Below are 20384 nucleotides of genomic sequence, written 5' to 3' on the forward strand. Positions count from 1 at the left end.
GGCCTCCCAGAATTCTGGGATTACAGGTGTGAACCACCCTGCCTGGTCACCTTTGCCTATATTTTTAATTGTTCTTATTAGAAAAGGATGCTGAATTTTATCAAATGCTTTTTATTCATCTATTGAGAGTATCATGTGGTCTTTGTTTTGTTTCCATTGATACAATAAATTACCTTTAGGGATTTGAGCATGTTTAAACCGGCCTTGCATCCCTGGAATGAAGCTTACATGATTGTGGTTTATGATTTTTTTAATATGTATAGCTGTAATCTACTGGCTAAGATTTTATTGAGTATTTTAAATCAATATTCATTAGTGAAATTAATCAATAGTTGTCCTTTTTAGTCGGGCCCTTTCATGGTTTTGGTATTGGGGTATGTTTGCTTCATAGAACCTATTGTGGAAGGTTCCATCCTTCTCCATGTTTTGGAATATGTTCTGGAGTATAGGTACAAACTCTTCATTGAAGGTTTGTTAAAATTCTGGTGTGAAACTTTTGGTCCAGGGTTTTTATGTTGGAAGGTTTTTTATTATTTCTTTGATCTCAGTGCTTGATATTGGTGTGTTCAGGAGATCTATTTCTTCCTGGTTGTATCTAGGGAGATGGTGCAATTCCAGGCACTGGCCCATTTCCTCCACATTGTCAAATTTCTGAGCATAGAGTTTCTTGCAGTAGTCAGAGACAATCTTTTGTAGCTCCATGGTATCTGTTGTTATTTCCCCTTTTTCATTTCAATTGAGGTTATTAGATATTTTTATTTTCTGCTTCTAGTTAATCTGGCCAAAGTTTTATCAATTGTATTTATCTTTTTGAAGAAGCAACTTTTTGTTTCATTAATTTTCTAAACAATTCTTTTGTTTTCAGTTTCATTAATTTCTGTTTGAAGTTTGGCTTTCTTTTCTTCTGTTAGGTTTGAGATTGTATTGCCCTTCTAGGATTATTCACTAGATTCACTAGGTTATTGATGTGCTCTTTGTCTGTTTTTTGGATGTAGGTATCTAATGCAATAAATTTCTCTCTTAGGACTGGTTTTGCAGTACCCCACAGGATTTGGTTGCTTGTAGCTTCATTGTTGTTATGTTTGAGGAATTTAACAATTTCCTCTTTTATCTCTTCCTTGACCCAACTGTCATTCAGGATAAGATTATTTAATTTCCATGCCTTTGTGTGGGGATGAAATTTTTATTGGAGATGAGTTCCACCTTTATCTCTTTATGGTTTCAGAAGATACGTAGTATAATTTCAATTATTTTAATTTTGTTGAGGTTTGATTTGTGTCATAGTATATGATCTATTTTGGAGTCTGTTCCATGGGATGATGAGAAGAACATATATTCCTTAGCTTTAGGATGGTGTGTTCTGTATATGTTTATTAAACCCATTTGTTCTAGGGTCATATTTAAGCATGGTAGTGTTTGGCAGGGTGTTTTAACCCACACCCACAACTCTAGGACTTTATGGGGGCTGGTTGGTGGGTCCCTTGAGGTCAGGAGATCTTTACCATCCTGGGGAACAGCAAGACCCCACCTCCACCAAATGTAGAAAAAAATCAGCAGTATGTCACCATGGAGACCCACCAGTACTGTCTTTCCAAAGGCCAAAGCTAGGACAGCCTAGATAGCGAGCTCATGCCATGACCCTCCAGCCCTCAGAGAAGAGGAAAAAATAATAAAAATGGATAACGAAAATTAAAAATGCAATTATATAAGATGAAGGGAAAAAGGAGACCTCTTAGTTGTTGCATAAGAAATTTATGTAGGAAAGATGAGGCAAGTAGAAAAATCTCTACCAAAAGAGAGAAAAAGAGAGAGAAAGAAAAAAAGAGAGAATAAAAGATGCTGAAATAATATAAGTATAGAAAATAAATATCTTAACACAATAAATAGCTAAGAAAATGAGGTGAAGGCTATGTTAACCAGTTTGATGAAAGTATTTCAAATTGAATATAAAACCAGCACATTGTATCCCATAACTGCGTTAATGTACACAGCTATGATTTAATTAAAAAAAAAAAAACCAAAATGGAGGAGCTTTTGCTATTGAAGAAAGTGAAAATAAAAAAATAAAATACAACCAAACAATATAAAATAAAAACAACAACAAAGAAAAAAATAAAGGAAAAAATTGAGGAAAAAAGCAAAAAATGAAAAAAGTGTATGTGTGCATGCGTGCACATGTGTATACATTGTAATATATTGCCTGGTCACCAGGTAGCCCTGTGGTATTAGAAGACAGAGAATATACATGGTGGACTTTTGGTATAAGATGGGGGATAGAAGCTACTCTCTAGTTACAGAGGAGACCCAGTCCTTTCTTCCTGACTTATTAGCACTCAATGAGGGACTGGTGGCTTCTTCAACTTTCAGTCCCTGTGGGATTGGGGTCCTGAAGCTCTCACCAGCTTTCTTAGGAGGCACATCAAATAGTGTCCCCTGACAACAAAGTGGCTTTCCCAGGGTTGTGTGTGGGGGGGGGCTGTTCAGCTCACCCCAACCCCAAGGATATTGGCCTAAGCTCAGCAGGCATGCCATTGCCAGCTGTGCACTAGAGCCCTGCAGACTGTTCCCCATAGGTGGCCTTCCCACAATGGTGGAGCTTTACCTGTAACCAAGTCATTGGGAGTTCTATTCCTCCTGGCACTCAATCCTGGCTGCCTCAAAACTTTGAGTTTACTGACTTACTTTATGCTCTTTGAGGCAGCTCCAGCAAGCAGCTTAGTCCAAAATAAAAAAAACAACTGTAAAACAGCCCCTTCCTGTCCTCAGTCCTCAGTGGAAGGGGCTGGCTGATTGGCTTCTGTCTGTTGCCAGGAACTTGCCTTCTGTGCTGGTCTTCTTCAGCTCCAGACCTTCTCATTGGCTCTTGGAGTCTCCTACTGCTTTACTGTGTTCCCAGCATAATGTTTGTGGGTAGTTTTCCCCAGCTGTAGGTGGATGGATTCCTCTTCCGTGTCTCACCATGAGTGGCTGGTAAGAAGATGTCTTTAGTTCACCATCTTCAACACTAACTATCCTTTTAGTTATTTTAAAGTATACCATAACTTATTGATGACTATAGGCTCTTTTTAATGCTAACAAATATTGTCTATTCTCTCTATTTAACTATATTTTGAATCCATTAATCATCTCCAGGACTTTCTACTCTATTTATGCATTTTTTTACTTCTCTTATTTTCCATTTTTTCTCTCTATATTAAAGTCTTCCAATTTGCTACCAAGTTTACTATTAACACCTAAAATACACATGAGGGCAATCTGTTATGGCACTCAGTCTTTGAGTTTTAAATTTCAGTTATGTTTCAATACCATCAGTTATACTTACTACTTAATAAAATATGTCATGTCCTATGTTACCTTTTATCATTTTCTGTTTTGCAAATATTTCCCAACTATCTCATCCAAGTTTTAAAATATAATACATATAGGAGTTTCACAGACTCTGTCTCATACTTGAAATAAGTATATCTAAAATTGTTTTGTCTCTGTTTTTTGATTTCTGCTGAATGTTGTATTTGTATCTATAATTCATTTGACAATTATTTTTTATTTTATAAAGGCCTACTGTGTGCCACACACATTTTTGGGATTCATCAATAAATGTGGATGCCTGAATGAAATAAAGGGACTATCTGTAACTTCATTATTGGTCTTTTTAGAGTTTTAGCACTGTGACAAACTTTTAAAAGTTTGGGTTTAGTAATCATGACTCCTTTTTTTAAAAAAAATTTATTCATTGTCAATTTTTAATTTAAATAGATTGACTTTGACTTCCTTCACCATTATGATGATATCTTGTGTTCATTGTCTATTAAAATTTTCTTTGGTAACACTGAACTGCAATTACAAAGAATTTTGTTTTATCCAGCTACTCAGAGGCCAGATGGATTGTGACATTTCCAGAACATTTGCCTCTATAGACTCTAAACAAGGGTATAAAATAAATAAGAGTGTGCTGCTTTCAGTTACTTATGGATGAATGAGTAGATGTAACACCTCATGGTTTGCATTGATGGCACAGACCTAGTCTTATTATGTCTTAAAACCCAAAGTTACTTTCCCAAACTAGGTTCAAAAAAACTAAGTGAAGGCTATCTAGTCAATACTTCTTCTTTTCCTTATTGTGTAAGCTCCCATACATCTGTTTTCCTAATTTGTGCATGTTTTCCATTCTTGATTTCATTTCCTTTTGTAATGTATTAATTAAATTTTTTCCTTTCCTTTTTTTAGACTCTGTTTCAGATGACCTGTTCCTATTGTATGATGCTTGGATGAAGGATCTACTTGTGATGTTTACTGTGCTCATGTTTTTCTTCACCACACTCATGTTTATTCTACTTTCTACCCTGAATGGTAAGTGAGGCAGCAAGGGTAGATGCTCTGAGGAAGTACCTTCTATTTACTTCTAGCTGAATCCCTTGAGGAATTAACTTTCACTTTGTGTAACTTCTGTTACTAGGTCAAATAAACTCTTAAAAAATGATGACTTGGGATAGCCACATGTTTTCTTATACTTGCACAAACAGATGGGGGCATTTTGGGATTTACTTATGTCTTGCTAAGTGCTCATTCTAGTAAATTGCAAATTCCCCCTTATAAAAACAAACATATGTGTGATAATAGGGGCTTTGCCACCTACATTTAAGTCTCAGTGGAACCGAGAAATATCCCAGCCTGGCCACACCTTGCTGTTGACCAATTAATTGTTGAATCTTTGGTGAAGACCTACAGGGAAGGCTCTCTTTGACATGCCACTGAACTACTCCTTCAACTAAAGCTCATGACTCAGTAAAGAAGGCACATGTTCAGGGAGAGCCAGCACAGTATCCAAATTTTGAACAATTTCCATATAAGAGTCACATGTCAGCAGTAAGAAATAATAGATGCAACAGCACAAGAGGCAGAAAAAGTCTGTGACTTTATCAATGTAGGCTTATGTTTTACCCTTTTCTCTATGGTTCTAAGTCCTAATTAAGTCATGATTTAATAAGGAAAAAAATAAAAAAAGAATTTAATCATTGTACTTTGTACTTTGTCTGAGACAAATAAATAGATGTAGCTTCCTTAAGGATTATGAGGCTATATAATGGGAAGAACTGGAGAACAACTCTAAATTTATGCTATCTGGTGGTGCCCATAGCTCAGTGGTAGGGAGCCAGCCATATACACCAAGGCTGGTGGGATTGAATCCGGCCCAGGCCAGCTAAAGCAACAATGACAACTGAACAGAAAAATAGCCAGGCATTGTGGTGGTGCCTGTAGTCCCAGCTATTTGGGAGGCTGAGGCAAAAGAATTGTGTAAGCTCAAGACTTTGAGGTTTCTGTGAGCTGTGATGCCATAGCACTCTACCCAGGGTGACAGCTTGAGACCCTATCTTAAAAAAAAAAAAATACTATCTGCCCTTCAGAGCCTATGGGGGGAAAATAGAAAAAGAATATCTCAATCATCAAAACTTTTTTCATTTTGTTTGAAGTTTTACATTTGATTTTAGATGCCTTTACCACTGCCCCCTCCCCATGGGTCTTACATATCCAAATTTTAGTCCCTTTTATAAGCATTTCTTCTAATTCTGGATATTATGAATAAAAGCAGATGAAGACACTTTGGCAGAGTTATAGAATCTAAATCCTCAAGCCTTGTTGTTTACCATTACTTATTACACCAACAAGAGTCTAAAGATAAGTCATAAACATAGACAAGACTTGGGAAATTTCCACTTCTCAACATTGAGAACTTTCTCCAAAGAAGTCATACTTTGAGAAGCATTTATTTGGCCTACTTCTATTTAAATTTGAATTAGTCCTCCAGATAACTTACATCCATAAGTTTAACTAAGACTTAACCCTGTTCACTATTCTCATCATGAATAAAGTCTAGTTGAAACTACACTGATGTATTAAGAAGAAAATAAAGTAAAGGGCAAAAAAGGCAGAGAAAAAGTGTGTTTGCCTCTATAGAGGTTATATTTAGGCTCTGCTTCCTGCCAGAAATGGTAATGAACAGAGAACACACATGTATAGGGAGGGGAAATGTGCCATCCAAATCTTGAGCAATTTCCAGGTAAGAATTACATGCTAATAAAAAGAAAGAGAAGTTACAGCCTAAGAGAGAGACAGCAAGCTGTGCTCATCCAATATAGGTTCATTTTATCCTCTTCTTGCCAGGGCTCAAGGGTATCCTTATCTTTCTGAAAGGTGATCAGTTAAATTACAAATTTGCCTTGAGGATATCCAAAATACCCACCAATGCCCTAAATTTCTGAATAGAAGTTTACCTTCAGAAAAGGCCCAAAGTGTGTGCCTTGTCCATGGCTTATTTCTATCTTAGCCAAGCGATAGCAGAGGTATCAACCTTCCTTTACCTGGACTACAGCTGCCAAAGGAATGAGCCATAACTGTGATTTCCTTTTAACCATATCATTTAACCTCACCCTTGGCTAATGTATTCAAAATATACCAATGTGCAATTAAGACTCTGTCTGTCTTGGGAGAGATACCATTCTCTTTTCTAAATGGTATCCTCTAAATTTATAGTAGCAACTCTCAAGTTTTGTGGTTTAAGTGATACCTTGGCTAAATCTTTGCTTGTCTACATGTGTATCTCTTCACCTTTGCAAATCTTGAATGATACATGTAATCTGTACAAAACTGATTGTTGATATTGCTCTCTACTCTAAAATTTAAACCTAAAGACCATTACAATCAAAGAGGTTCTTTTCTTTCTCCAATTTTGCTCTGTCTAGAAAAGTATGTTTTTTTATCTTAATGTTTGCTGTTCTATGGAAGCCAGTGAGTACCATTATAGTCTGTGATCTATATTCCTCTCCCCATTTCTAATTTTTTAAAGTTTGAATTGATATGCCTTTAATAACACTTACTGCTTTTTAATAGATTTTCTATAATTATGGACATCAGATTTCCCATTCTCTGAAACACGGGGAGACTTGAAGGCAGTAGAACCAGTGATCTAAAACTTCAAGGAGAAGGCGGCACCTGTGGCTCAATGGAGTAGGGCGCCAACCCCATATGTTGGAGGTGGCAGGTTCAAACCCAGCCCCGGCCAAAAACTGCAAAAAAAAAAAAAAAAAAACCAAAAAAAAAAAAACAAACCAACACCTTTAAGTAGAAAGCATGTTGGACCAAGAGCTTATAATTACCAATGTGTGAGAACAAAATACAATTTCATAGATATTCAAAGATTCTCAGAATATTTTTATCTATGTATTTTATCTACAAATTCGCATGAAAAATTACCTAAGTCAAATGTAATTGCATCATAATTAAGTCATCAGTCTAGGAGAATGTCTAGTATATGGAAAAAATGTCAGACAAAGACATAAATAGTCATAAAATCTAAATATTTTCCCTGAAATAATGTATTTATATCATAATAAGAAATATAAATGAACTAAAATCTCTGATTTTTAAATTGAGTACAATTTAAGTAAAGGATGCTTAGTTTTCAGGCTATATGCTTAGAACTTAAAAATAAAATCAGATTCAGTTTAGAGGAATAAAAAATAACTACCTGGAAAATAATAGCTGAATAATAGCTGTATACCTATATTAATATTAGTAATTATACAGAAAACATAATTGCCATAAATAAAGATTACTTCCTTGAAGTATTGCAAGTTAATTTTTTGCATTTTGGTCATTGTGTGAAGTATGTAGTGCTTACTGGGGTCTTTATATTTGTGTTCACTGTATATATAAAACCTATTATAAAATATAGGGTAATGCCACACATTCAAATATGATGCGTTTGTCTAACTCAGTACAAAATTAATACAAGAAAGGTATACATGCTACATGAGACTTTAAGGTAGTGGAATCTTAGAATTTAATTCAAAACATCAGAGAAGGCTCGGCGCCTGTGGCTCAAGCTGCTAAGGTGCCAGCTACATACAGCTGAGCAGGTGGGTTCGAATCCAGCCCGCACCCACCAAACAACAATGACGGCTGCAACCAAAAAATAGCTGAGTGTTGTGGCAGGCACCTGTAGTCCCAGCTACTTGGGAGGCAGAGGCAGGAGAATCACTTGAGCCCAGGAGCTGGAGGTTGCTGTGAGCTGTGATGACACAGCACTCTACCCAGGACAACAGCTTGAGGCTCTGTCCAAAAAAAAAAAAAAAAAAAAAAATCAGAGAAGAAAAATTTGGTGTGGAACTAACACCATGGAGAAACATTGCTGTAGAAGGTGAAGTTTGAATTGGAATTTTAAGATAACTACTGCTTTGGGTTTAGAAAGTGAGAGAGTAAACCAGGAGGGACATTTGGTGATTCTAAGGAATAGAGTTTTGCAAAAGCAAAATTTTCCTAAGTTCATAGTGATTTGAAAAGTTCCACTGGGGAATTTGTATGGTTGGATCAGAACTAGGGACACACTAATATATTTCTCTGAATGACAGAGTTTAATGAGTTGTGCAGTCTGAAGGGCTGAATTCAGCAGAATCTTATTGTTCCTGGAAGTTACAAAAATGTGTACTTATGAGTGTATTGTATCTGGAAATGCTTGGGTTTCATGTAGGACTGAATTTTTTTATAATGAAAATATTAGTTTAATATACAAAGTTTTCTCAGTAAATTGAAAAAGATGTTTTATAAAGTTGTAGAGGTACACCAATTATTACTTTTATTCCTTAAGCTTGAAACAATTATATTCCATTCAGTAACTCTGTACATTTATTTGATTTAAAAAATATATTAACACTGAAATGATATCACTTGCTATATATAAATGTCTAGATTAATAAACTTAGTATATTAAGGTAATAAAAATATAGAGGTGCCAAAAATGTATACACATTTTAAGAAAGGAAAAAGCTGTATTAACATTGTAATACTCAAGTCACATTTGACTTTTGCAATTACAAGAGATCCACAAACATGACTTGTGTTTATCTTTTGTTATCAGTATATACTGACTATTGCATATGTTACAATTTTAATATGTTTTTTCTTTTAAAAATTTTTTTATTGTTTCAGTTTAATTTAAGGTTACAAAGATTTATATTACAACATGGATGGAGCTGGAGAATGTTCTTCTGAGCAAAGTATCACGAGAATGGAGGAAAAAGTACCCAATGTACACACCCCTATTATGAAACTAATTTATACCTTTTATATGAAAGCTATAACCAAATAGCCTAAGAATATGGGGAGGGGGGAATGGGTGGAGGGAGGGGGTCTGGAGGGATCACTTCTGAGGTTTATCTTATAGGGGTACAAGTGAATCTTTCTAAGAGTAGAATGTGAACATTTTAAAACAATAACTGAGAAAATGACATGAAGGCTGTGTTGACCAGCTTGATGGAAGTATTTCAGATTGCATGTTAAAACCCCACACTGTACCCCAGAAGTGCATTAATGTACATAGTTACCATTCAATAAAAAAAAATAAAATAAAATAAAAAAAATTATGTTACAATGTTTTCATTTATTAGGTAGCTTCCCTCTTGAAGTTGTGTCCGATCCCCAAGAGGTGTCCATACCCCCTAATATTGTGCCCATGAAGTTGGAGCACAGACACCCCCTCCTTTACTCTCCTCACTCCCTAATCCCCCTGTCCTCCACCTTGAATTGATTTAAGTTTTTCTCTTTTGTGGGTGTGTATTAGATCATCTACTGGCTTGATATTAGTATTGAGTACACTGGATTCTTGCTTCTTCATTCTTGTGATAACTTCACTAAGAAGAATGTGTTTCAACTCCATCCAGGTTAATATGAAAGATGTAAAATCTCCATCTTTTTAATGACTAAATAGTGTTTCATGGTATACATATACCACAGTTTATTAATCCATTCCTGGGTAGGTGGGCATTTAGGTTGTTTCCACATCTTGGTGGTTGTAAATTGAGCTGTGATGAACAATTTAGTGCAAATGTCCTTGTGATAAAATGATTTTTTTTCTTCTGGGTAGATGACTAGTAATAGGATTGCAGGATCAAATGGGAGGTCTAATTTGAGTTCTTTGAGGATTCTTCATAGTTCCTTCCAAAAAGGTGTATTAGTTTACAGTCCCACCAGCAATGTAAAAGTGTTCCCTTCCCACTGCAGCTTTGAGACTTTGGGATATGGGCTATTCTCACTGGGGTTTGGTAATATCTCAGGGTGGTTTTGATTTGTTTTTCTCTGATGATCAGGGATGATGACCATTTTTTTCAAATGTTTGTTACCCATTTGTCTGTCTTCATCAGAGAAGGTTCTGTTCATATCTTTTGCTCAGTAGTAGATGGTATTGTTTGCTCTTTTTTGTTGTTGATTAATTTGAGCTTTTTGTAGATTCCAGTTATCAACCCTTTGTCAGATTGATACCCTGAGAATATCTTTTCCCATTCTGAAAATTGTCTTTTTGCTTCACTTGTTGTGTTCTTAGCTGCACAGAAGCTTTTCAGCTTAATTAAATCTCATTTGTTTATTTTTGCTGTTGTAATTGCTGCTGAAGTCTTTGTCATAAAATCTTTTCCCAGTCCAACATTATCAAGAGTTTTCACACACTTTCTTCTAAGATTCTTATAGTTTCATGTGTTAGATTTAAATATGTTGTCCATCTTTGGTCAATTTTTGTAAGTGGTAAAAGGTGTGGGTCTAGTTTCAGTCTTTTACATGTGGTTATCCAGTGCTCCCAGCAGCATTTGTTGAATAGGGATTCTTTTCTCCATCGAAATGAGAGACTGGTTTCATCTCTTGGTTTTTCTTCTGTTCCATATGTTCACATATCTCTGTTTATGACAATACCATGCTGTTTTGATTACCTTGGACTGTAATATACCCTGAAGTCTGGTAGGGTGATGACTCTGGCTTTGTTTTTATTACTTAGAATAGCCTGGGCTATACAGGGTTTTTTCTGGTTTCATACAAAATGAAGTGCTATTTTTTCTAGTTCTTCAGAGTGTGATCTTGGTATTTTAATGTGGTTGCATGGAATCTGTAGATTGCTTGAGGGTAGAAGAGACTTTGTAAATGTTGATTCTCCCCAGCCAAGTGTATGGTATGTTCTTCCATTTGTTATTGTCTTCTGCTATTTCTTTTCTTAGGGTTTCATAATTCTCTTTGCAAAGATCCTTCACCTATTTTGTTAGGTATATTCCTAGGTATTTGATTTTCTTTGAAGCTGCTGTGAATGGAATTATGTCCTTGATTTGCTTCTCAACTTGACTGTTATTGGCATATACAAAGGCTACTAATTTGCGGACCTTGATTTTATACACTGAGATGTTACTGTATTTCTTGATAAATTTCAGGAGTTTTGCAGTTGAGTCATTGGGGTTTTCTAAGTATAAGATCATGTCATCAGCAAAGAGCAAGAGTTTGACTTCCTCTGCCCCTATCTGGATGTTCTTTATGTCCTATGTCTTACTGGTAAAGGGAAAAATACAAGGTTTTTCTTTTCTGAAAATGTGTATGCATTTTTTTTTTGGCATCTTCTGTATTTAAATGCAGTTAGACAATATAGTCCATGAATAATTTCCTCTGTTTCATAGATTGTCTTTTAATTTTGTTGGTTATTTCCTTTCCTGTGTAAAAACTTTTTAGTTTGATGTAGACTCAGTTGTTCATATTTGTTGCCTGTACTTTTGGTGTCAAATCCAAAATCTCATTAATGGCCAATGTCAAAGAACTTTTCTCCTATGTTTTATTCTCAAAGTTTTACAGGTTTAGGTCTCACAGTTAAGTCTTTGATCCATTTGAAATTGATTTTTGTGTATGGTACAAGAGAAAGTTCTGATTTCAGTCTTTTGCATATGAATATTCCATTCTCCCAGCACCATTTATTAGAGTTTATCTTTGCCAATTTTTTGTTATTGGAGGCTACGTCAAAAATTAGTTTGTCACATATATGTGTGTTTATTTCTGGGTTATTGTGTGTGTGTGTATGTGTGTATGTGCTTTTATGACAGTACATACTATTTTTATTTCTTTAGCATTGTAATATAGTTTCAAAAAGGGAAGTGTGTTGACTCCAAATTTGTTGCTCTGGGTCAAGATTGCTTCTAATTCTTTAGTATATGTTATTATGTACTATACATATAATATATATATAATGGAATATAACTGTTAAAAAAGAAGAAAACTTGTAAAGTTGTAGATGAAACTTGTAAAGATGTAGATGAAAATTGAGGACATTGTGTTAAGTGAAATAAGCCAGGCATAAAAAGACAAATATTGCATGATAAATGGATTAAAATTGGTGGGATCACACCTATGGTTCATGTTATAAGGTACATGTGAATCTTTCTAAATGTAGAATATAAATGTCTTAACACAATAACTAAGAAAATGACATGAAGGCTATATTAACCAGTTTGATGAAAATATTTCAAATTGCATATAAAAACAGCACACTGTACCCCATGACTTTATTAATGTACACAGCTATAATTTCATAAAAAACAAATAAATAAAGGTCAAATTTATAGAAACAAATTAGAATTGTGGTGAGTAGAGAAAAGCAAATATTGGTTAAAAGGTACAAACATTAAGTAGTAAGATGAATTAAGTGAACTAATGTGCAATTTGGTGACTGTTGTGAATAAAACCAGATTGTATACTTGAAATTTCTTCAAAGAGTAGAACTCAAGTGTTCTCCCAACACACAAACACACACATACACACACACATAACTATGTGGGGTGATATATATGTTAATTGTCTTGATTGTGGTAATCATTTTACAATGTATATGTACACAAAACATCACTTTGCATAACCTACATATATGCAACTTTTATTTGTCAGTCATACCTCAGTAAAGCTGACGAGAAAGTACTATGGAAAATGTTTTTGTTCTATTGCCTTCTCCTTGGTCAGATCTACCAATTATTTATTTATTTTATTTTTTTAGAGACAGAGTCTCACTTTGTCACCCTTGGTAGAGTGCTGTGGCATCACACTCACAGCGACCTCCAGGTCTTGGGCTTAGGCTATTTTCTTGCCTCCTGAGCTGCTGGGACTACAGGCGTCTGCCACAATGCCTGGCTATTTTTTTGTTGCAGTTTGGCTGGGACTAGATTCAAACCCACCACCCTAGGTATATGGGGTCAGCGCCCTACTCACTGAGCCATAGGCACCACCCAGAGCTACAAATTTTTATTTAATCATCTCTGTCCTTTCTTAAAGGAAAGAGCTTCACTTCACATAGATGCAATACTATTTTTCATGCAAAGGTATGTGCCAACATAATGAATGAGCACACTGAAGTTGTCTTGTCTAGATCCTCATTTCTTCATTGGTCATAACAAAGTTCTGACAAACTATTTTTACTGAAGTGTGAGTAATTTTATTTGTCATCCCTGCAACATGACATTCTGTTATCATGTTACATTACATTTTATCAGTGACTTTATTACATTTCTTTTGTTCTTCCATTCCCCTCACTCTCTATGCTCCAAGCCTACTCTCTCTTTCACTGCCCCTTGAATTCTCCCAATTTAGGGCCTTTGCTCTAGCTAGTCCTTTTGTCTAGATTACTATTTTCCCTGATTTTTTTTTTTTTTTTTTTTTTTTTTGGGTTGGGGATTCACTGAGGGTACAAAGAACTAGGTTATGCTGATTGGATTTTTAGGTAAAGTACATTTTATTAATTATTTTTAAGGTAAAACATTAATAGAAATGTTCAGTGAATTGGATTTTATAAATCATAGCCAGAAGAACAATCTGAATAGTAATTTTTTTTATTGACTGATTCCTTAACAGTTATTAATTTGTGTTAAAGGGGTAACATAATCTTTTTTATTTCAAATTAATATGAGGGTACAAATTTTTAGGTTACATTGTTCTCACTTTCAAGGTAAAGTTTAAATTCTGGTTGAGCCCTTCACCCAGGGGGTACACTGAACACATTCACTTTGTGCACATTAGTTGAGATACCACCAACTGCCCTCCTTCCTCCCACCAATGACTCTCCCACTCCCCCTTCTCCTCTCTCTCCTTTTCTGTCTCTTCTCCTTTTCTATCTTATATTTGTGTTTTATCATTTGCATGTGAGTATAATTGTTTATATATTGGTTTCATGTTTGTATTGCATACACTGGATTGTTTTTTCCATTTGAGATAACTTTACTAAGAAGAATGCGTTTCAACTCCATCCAGGTAAACATAAAAAATGTAAAGTCTCTATATTTTCTTATGGCTGAATAGTACTCCATGGTGTGCATATGTCACAGTTTGTTAATCCATTCATGGATTGGTGGGCATTTGGGTTGCTTCCATGTCTTGGCAATTATGAATTGAACTGCAATAAACATTCTGGTGCAAATGTCTTTGTGGTAAAATGATTTTTATTCTTCTGGGTAGGTAACTCCTAATGGAACTGTGAGATTAAATGGAAGGTCAACTTTTAGTCATTTAAAAAAATGCTGAACACTTCACAAATTTGCATAACATCCTTGCGCAGAGACCACACTAATCTTCTCTGTGTCATTCTAATTTTAGTATATGTGCTCCTGAAGTGAACACAGTAACATGATATTTAGTTTTGCAAAGCTTCTGTTGATGGCAGTAAGGATTTCTATACCTTTATATTTCTGAGATATTTATGGTCATCCATCCTTTCTCTATTTTTGTTTTCCTTTCCTTACCTCTAAAATATAGTTTTACAAAGAACTCATTTACATTTACTCCCCTATGCTTTTATTTTCCTGTACAATATCATCTAATTTTCTGCCTTAATGTATTTTTGTTAAGTGAATGATTTCATTATCTCACCTGTCATGTCCTAAGATCAGATCCCTATCCAATTGCCTACTGGACATCTTTACCATACAGACATTAAAATCAATGTCCAAAATTGAAACCAGTTTCCCTTAGATGTTATTAAATCCTCTGTTTTTTTTTTTTCCTGCTAATTTCCTATCTTTTTTATTCGTACTTCTATTTTTATGATCTCTCAAGAGATAAATCTTGGCATCACTATTAACATTTTCTTCCTTCTTGTTTGAAGAAGGTCTTTCCTGCCCTCATTACACCTAATAGGTTAATAATCTTGTTTGTTCCTCCTTCTAAATATGTCTTTAAATATGCTTCTTGACTAATGTCAGATTGGAGAATCACACTGGGAACTCAGAGGAAGACATATTAGAAATTTTGGAACAGGAATGGGAGAGAAATTGAAACATACCTTTACTTTTTTAAGGTTCAAAATATTAGTGGAGTACAAATGTTGTTACATGGCTTGAGTTAGAGCCATAAATGTTCCCATCACTCTAAAACTGCTCAATATACCTGTTAGGTACATTTTTGCCTTTTTTCTCTCACTCCTTCCCTTCATTGGATTTCTAATGACTTTTACATCCCTCTGTGCACTTGTGCATCCATTAGTTAGCTTTGTTTGTTTTCCCATTCTTGAGGGAAATTGATTACTTAGGGTAATCATTTCTAATTCCTTTGGATTGCTTCAAAGGGCATGAATTTATCCTTTTTATGGCTGATTACTACTCCATGGTGTATATATGCCACATTTCATTAATCCATTCATGAATTGGTGGACACTGGATTGACTCCAAATCATTGCAATTCTGGGTTGTATTGCAATAAACATTTAAGTGCAGGCATCTTTTGGATAAAATGAAGTTTTTTCGTTTGGATAGATACCTGTAGTGGGATTGCTGGATTGAATGGTAGGTCTACTTTTAGTTTTTTTTTTTTTCAGAAATCTCTATATTGTTTGCCACAGGGGTTATACTAATTTGTAGTCCCAGGAACAGTAAATACACATTCTCTTGTCTCTGAAGATATTCTAGAATGGCTTTTATTAAAAAATAAAATATCGGTATGTATTTTTATGAGGAATCTCCATACTGTTTTCCACGAAGGTTGTGACACTGCATGAGCATTTCTTTCTCTCTGCATGCATGCCAGCATCTTTTGTTTTGTACTTTTTAATAAAAGCCATTCTAATAAGAGTAAGGAGATATCTCACTGTGGTTTTAATTTGCATTTCCCTGCTGATGAGTGATGTTGAGTATTTTTTGTGTATTTGTTACTGTTTGTCTATCTTCTTTTGATAAGCTTTTGTTAATGTCTTTTGGCCTCTTTTTAATGAGGTTGTTTGTTTTTTTCTTGCTGACTTATTTGAGTTTTTTTGTAGATTCTGGATACTATCACTTTATCAGATGTATATATTATGAATATTTACTTCCATTCTGTAAGATGTCTATTTGGTCTACTGATTACTTTCTTAGCTGTGCAGAAGCCTTTTTGGGGGGGGGGCAAGGCTGGGTTTGAACCCACCACCTCTGGTATATGGGCCAGCACCCTACTCCTTTGAGCCATAGGTGCCACCTGCAGAAGCCTTTTAATTAAATGAAGTTCTATTTATTTACTTTTATTGCTGTTGCAATTGCTATTGGGGTCTTAATCATAAATTCTTTGCCTAGGCTGATATCTAGAGGAGATTTCCCTGTATTTTCTTCTAGAATTTTTATGGGTTCATGCTTTATATTTAAGTCTTTTCTCCATCTTGAATTACTTTTTGAGAATGGAGAGAGATAGGGCTCTGGTTTTGTTGATTTGCGTGTGGCTGTGTAATTTTCCCAGCACCATTTACTGAATAGGTCTCCCCTCAAGTGAACATTGTTCTCTACTTTGTCAAAGATCAGATGGCTGTAGGTAGGTGGTTTTAGATCTGGGTTCTTTATTGTGTTACATTGGTCCATATCTCTGTTTATTTATTTATTAATTATTATTGTTTTTTAACAAAACATGCTATTTTGGTTATTACACACTTGTATTGAATTTTGAATCTGGTGTTTCACCTCCAGATTTCTTCTTTATCTTAAGATTGTTTTGGCTATTTGGGTTCATTTTTATTTCCGAATGAGACATAGAATTACTTTTTTATATCTTTCAAATATTACATTGGTATTTAATAGTGAAGATTGCATTGAATCTATGAGCAGTATGGAAATTTTAACAGTGTTGATTCTACCAATCCATGAGCATGTTATGTTTTTACATTTGTTTCTTCCATTTGTAGTTTCTTTCTTAGGTGCTTCATAGTTTTCCTTGTAGAGATCTTTCATCTCCTTTTAAAGTATATTCCTAAGTATTTTATTTCCTTTGTAGCTATTTTGAATGGTATTGAGTCTTTAATTTGATTCAATACCACTCACAGTAACTATTCACCCAAACTCACTCTCGCCTTGGGTGTTATTTGTATGTAGAAATGCTACTGACTTGTGTACATTGATTCTGTAACCTGAGACTTTGCTGAATTTTTTATCAATTCCAGAAGTGTCTTGGGGGAGTCTTTGGGATTTTCTTGATACACAATCATATTGTCAGTGAAAAGTGGTAGTTTTACTTCCTCTTTCCCAGTGTGGATTTTCTTTATGACTTTCTCTTGCCTGGTTGCTCTGGCTAGGACTTCCAGCACTATATTCAATGGAAGTGACAGTGAACATAATGCTTTTTCTAGTTATTAGGGGGAAGACTTAACACTACAGAAAGTTGGATTATAAAAGGCTAGGAAAAGATAATGGCCAAATAATCATCAAAGGAAAGCTGGTGTAGTTATACAATATTAGATAATATCCAAAATAAGATATAGGTAATAAAAGATATCAATGTCTAAAAATAAAAAAATTCACATTATTTTCAAGCATAAATGAAACATTGACAAATAGTAACCAAGTACCATAATTATAAAAGTGCAAACATTTTAATCATAATGACAGGGGCCATATTTTCTTATAAGATTAAAACTTAGTATTAATCAAAAAATATTAATATTAATCAAAATGATAAAAAATAATCTCTATGCTTCTTGAAATTTAAAATCATTCTTTGAGATAAATTTGGGTATAAAGAAAATTATTTTATTTATCAAAATTTGCATATAAAGTGGACCTGGAAAGATCCACTGTGACACAGCATATAAATGCTATGTGACATAGCATATAAATTTTCTATTTCTCCACCTAGTAATAAACTACATAACTAAATCCAACTTATTAGACAATGTTACCAACAAAACTAAGTGACAATGCATATTTGTGAACTAGAGATATAGGAATAATTGGAGAAAAATGAGAATTAGTGAATATAGGCAAAGAGGATAGAAAATATACATAATAGCAAAACTTGTAAATGTGAAACCAAATAAAGAGAATGGAAAAAGCCCTAAAAATTACAATTCAATAAAACATTCATAAAATTAAAAAAAAAAAACAGATATAATATGTATGTTGTTTAAGCCCTCTATATGGAAGAGAATGTAAACCCAAACAACCGAGAGCAAGAGTTAGTCTATCAAAATGACTGGAAATTATAGTGAAACAAAAAAACCCATCTGTACATCTAGGCAATACAACAGGTTTCATAAAAGAGAAATAAAGTCGGGTTATGGTTAGATATATCAACAGTAATAATTTATGCCAGAAGAAAAGAGTGTAATATACTTAAGATACCCAAGGGAATTAAATGTGAACCAAAGGTTTATAAACAAAGAAATAACTGTGGACTGTAAAAGGTAAGAGAAAACTATGATATATAAAATGCAATACCACAAAGAATATAGTTTCCAAGAGTCTGTCCTTCCAAAGATCAGGCTTGAGAAAACCAGAAAGACAAAAATGTGAGTCACATTAAAGTCACAAAGTCACAAAGATTATTAAAGGTATTATTAGTAGTAATTTTAGAACTGACATTAAATGAAGATTGAGCACAGGAAACATAATTGATATTTTTATTACTTAAGGAAGGCAAATTAAAACCATAAGCTACTGAAATGGCTAAAAATGCAAAGATTGATATAACAAACATTAGCAAGAATATGCAGCAATGTAAGCTCTCATACACTGCTTAAAGAACTTTCCAATGGTAAAACCACTTTGTAAAACAATTTGAAAATTTCATAAACTGTTAAGCATATGTATACCATATGGCACAGGCATTCTATTTCTACACATCTAACCAAAGAAAATGAAGATGTATGTACACATACAGACTTGAAGAAAAATGTTCATAGAAGGGCTATTTGTTAAAAAAAAAAAAAAACTGGAAATAATACAAGTGTCCCAAAGTATATCAATAGATGAATGCATAAACAGATTCATATATAAGAATAGGGATGAATTTGGAAATAATTATTCTGGTGAAAGAAGTCAGATAAAAGCAAGCATGTGCCTTATGACTTTATTTATATGAAATTCTAGAAAATGCATACTAATCTCTAGTGACAGAAAACAGATCAGCATTTGCCTGGGGATGGTGATGGGGAGATAGTACAGAATGGACTGTTAAAGAGTAAGAAGAAAATTTTAGAATTAATGAGTATTGATTGTATTTCTAGTTTAACGAGTATAGTGATATGTCAAAATGTACTAACTTATGCACCTTAAATATGTGCAATATATTGTATATCAATTATAACTCATGTAAGTTTTATTAGAATTTGAATATACAACTTTGTATTCACATATTTTCAACTCCGTTTTGTCTTATCATTTTAGTTAAGTCTCTTGTAAACATCATAGATTTCAGAATATTAAATTGGTGTGAAATGTAAACAAAGCAGAGTGGGAATGGTGGGAAATGGCAAAATAAAACACTAGAGACAAAGACATGAGAGACAGAGATGAGATCAGGAGGTCTGGGCTATCTTTTCTCTATCACCAGCACCCAAGTGCCTGAACAGCCTTATTTTTAAGGAGGCAGTAAAAAGTTGTTTCTCAAGGAAGTAAGATGCATTTTCAATTTAATTGTGACAAGAAAAAAAGGCACAGATTCCCAAGTGAACATAATCTATTATTACTGTGTGATCTCTTAAATATGGGCAATATTACACATCTAGAAGATTAGCTGGAAAATGTACATGATTGCTTTGAAGTGCTGCTATAAAATTAAAAGCTATAGTTTTAAGGAAAATATATTTTTCTTCTGCTCAGTTAAAAATTGGAGCTTAGAGAAAATACGTTGTTATCTTCTGAGGAGGGTTAGTAGAAGCGGGACAATTACAGCATTCCCTGGATGTTCTCCCAAGCTGTGGGGATCCTGCCACCTCACAGCTTACACTCTACAAGAATAGTTTTCTTTATAACTAACATGTTAATTACACATAAATGTGATATGATATTTATTTATATAAATGTATTTTTAGTTTCAGAGAATTAATTCCATTTTACCATGTAGCTTATTGATTTTAATCATTATTTCCCTAATTTATCTTCTGATTATAATTCCAACTTTTCTTTGAGCTAACATAGTTTGTGAAAGAGCTACAAATGTAATACAAATTTTAGGATCCAAACATATATTTTTTACTCTCCAAATGACAGTTATTTGCCCATGTATAAAATTTTTGGGGCCACAATTGTTTTCTTCTGAGCTCTTCACATATCATTAGGGTGACCAGATTTTAACATTTGTAAAGCGGGACAACATGG

General features: G+C 34.1%; 1 protein-coding gene and 1 non-coding gene across 2 annotated transcripts in view; both read right to left on the reverse strand.

Moving 5' to 3' along the window:
• Window positions 1–20384, reverse strand: part of LOC100963792 (putative selection and upkeep of intraepithelial T-cells protein 1 homolog) — a 53594-nt gene that overhangs the window by 14686 nt on the left and 18524 nt on the right. The gene's annotated exons all lie outside the window — the stretch shown is intronic.
• Window positions 14351–14457, reverse strand: LOC111722034. Its single transcript, XR_002770987.1, has one exon. It is a non-coding gene; the product is annotated as a U6 spliceosomal RNA (small nuclear RNA).

This window comes from Otolemur garnettii, unplaced genomic scaffold (genome assembly GCF_000181295.1).
Source record: "Otolemur garnettii isolate 467f Iridium unplaced genomic scaffold, OtoGar3 scaffold00210, whole genome shotgun sequence".
NCBI lineage: Eukaryota > Metazoa > Chordata > Mammalia > Primates > Galagidae > Otolemur > Otolemur garnettii.